The sequence below is a fragment of the Rhinoderma darwinii genome, chromosome 3 (assembly GCF_050947455.1).
Source record: "Rhinoderma darwinii isolate aRhiDar2 chromosome 3, aRhiDar2.hap1, whole genome shotgun sequence".
In the NCBI taxonomy this organism is placed as follows: domain Eukaryota; kingdom Metazoa; phylum Chordata; class Amphibia; order Anura; family Rhinodermatidae; genus Rhinoderma; species Rhinoderma darwinii.
In genome coordinates this window covers 7,320,789-7,323,174 of record NC_134689.1, presented here as the reverse complement: position 1 = coordinate 7,323,174, position 2,386 = coordinate 7,320,789, and the positions used below count along the sequence as shown (strand labels likewise).

Below are 2,386 nucleotides of genomic sequence, written 5' to 3'. Positions count from 1 at the left end.
AAATTTTCTCTAAATTTTGGTGTTTTTCACACGTCAATATTGAATTTATTGACCAAATTTTTTACTAACATAAAGTACAATATGTCATGAGAAAAAAATCTCAGAATCACTTGGATAAGTAAAAGCATTCCCGAGTTATTATCACATAAAGTGACACATGTCAGATTTGAAAAAATCGGCTTCGTCCTCAAGGCCAAAACAGGCTCAGTCGAGAAGGGGTTAAGCTGTAGGCTGTGCGAGGTCATATGTGCTGGAACACACCCTATATAATACACCTAGTTTCCTTTCTTGTAAATCTTGAAGCCATGGCGTCTGCTGGTGTGAGAAAGGAGCTGGAATGTTCCATCTGTCTGAGCATTTTTACAGATCCTGTAACCCTGAGATGTGGACACAACTACTGCCGGTTCTGTATTAAACAGTTCCTGGATACACAGAACAAGTTTGGAGTTTATTCCTGTCCTCAATGTAGAGCAAAGTTTCGGAAGCGACCAGCTCTGCAGAAGAACATAAATCTACACAATGTAGTAGAACGTTTACTGTCTGCTCAGTCTAAGCAGGTCACCGGGATCTTCTGCACTTACTGTATTCACGCTCCTGTACCTGCTGTTAAATCCTGTCTGCACTGTGAAGCTTCTCTCTGCGATAATCACCTGAGAGTTCACAACAAGGCAGCCGAACACGTCCTAACTGAACCCGGCACTTCTCTGGAGAACAGAAAATGTCCCGTCCATAAGGAAATTTTAAAGTTCTATTGTACTAAGGATGATATCTGTATCTGTGTGTCCTGCAGTTTGGCCGGAGAACATCGGGGTCATCAGATAGAGATGCTGGATGAGGCCGCTAAGAAGAAGAAGGAGAATCTGAAAGAAGTTCTGCATAAATCCATCACAAAGAGAGAGGAAACTGAGAAAAACTTCCAGAATCTAGTGGAGCACAGGAGAAAAGCTCAAGAAAAAGCAGCTGGAGAAGAAGAGAGAGTCACTGCCCTGTTTATAGACATCAGGAGACGGTTGGACATCCTGGAGAAGAGGGTCCGGAGTGAGATCTCCAGGCAGAAATATCAGGTGTCATCATTGTCTGGAGTGATCCAGAAGCTGGAAATAAAAAAGGACGAGCTGTCCGTAAAAATAAGACACATTGAGGAGCTGTGTAACATGACTGATCCACTGACTGTCCTACAGAAACCAAACACAGGTGATTTGTGTGACCCTGAGACGGGGGGAGGGGATGAGGACACGGGGGGACATAATAAGATATATGATATAGATGTGGATGTAATTACGGGGATGCTACACGCAGGCTTCTCTGATATAATGACATGTTTACAGACCATCTCACCCGCAAAACACCCAAAAAATTGTCCATGCCACCACAAAGTTGGATCTCCAACTAGTGACCCTCAAGCTTTACATTTATCAGTTGGAGGAAAGGTAATTGCTTCAGGAGAGGGGGGGATCTATGGGGAGGGTCCTGCAGACATATTACTGGATATAAACACAGCTGCTAATAATATCCTTATATCCGACGACCTAAAAAATGCAACCAGTACAGATATAAAGCAGAATCTTACAGAAACAGCAGAGAGTTTCCAGGATTATCAGGTGATAAGCGGCAGCAGATTTTCCTCAGGGCGACATTACTGGAACATGGAGATCAGGAATTCAGTATTGTGGAGGGTCGGAATATGTTACCCCAGTATGGACAGGAGGGGGCAGCAGTCACACATTGGAGATAATAACAAGTCCTGGAGTTTATGTAGAGAGCTGTGGTGTAATAATCAGTATTCAGTGAGACATGACGGTAAAGTAATCCGGTTACCTCACCCGATCTCCAGTGATAGAGTCAGGATATGTCTGGATTATGAGGCCGGGCAGCTGTCCTTTTATGAGTTGGGTGCCCCCATCAGGCACTTACACACCGTCACCGCCACCTTCACCGAGCCCCTTCATGCTGCGTTATATGTTTGTGGTGGTTGTATAAAGATACCAAGGGGAGCAGCAGCTGTGAGGAACCATCATCACAATTTTTGTAATCACTGCAAAACCCAACATCCTTAGATCATTTGGCTAAATTGCATAACTCTTTTTTTCCCAATAGGGAAATATTTACGTGATTTTACTACAACCGTCACCTGACCGAAAGTGGCATTGGAGCCCTAGTCCTATATGGGTTTTCCCACATAAGTGCCACTCCTGCATTGCCAATCCCCACCAGTCCCTAACCTTTCTGTTTAGAAACTGTACACAATAATGTGTCATTCATGTGACATCATCATCATCATCATCATCATGACATCATCAAGGACCTCAGGCTGGTGAGGATCAGCAATGTAGGCACGGCGCAGAATCAATAATGTAATTATGTTGCTATTTTTTTGTTTTTATAT

The 2,386-nt window shown here is 43.5% G+C and overlaps 1 pseudogene; it reads left to right on the top strand.

Annotated features, from left to right (window-relative positions):
- The first annotated feature begins 305 nt into the window (after positions 1–305).
- On the top strand, positions 306–2,032 carry LOC142748540 (E3 ubiquitin/ISG15 ligase TRIM25-like; annotated as a pseudogene).
- Positions 2,033–2,386: the final 354 nt, after the last annotated feature.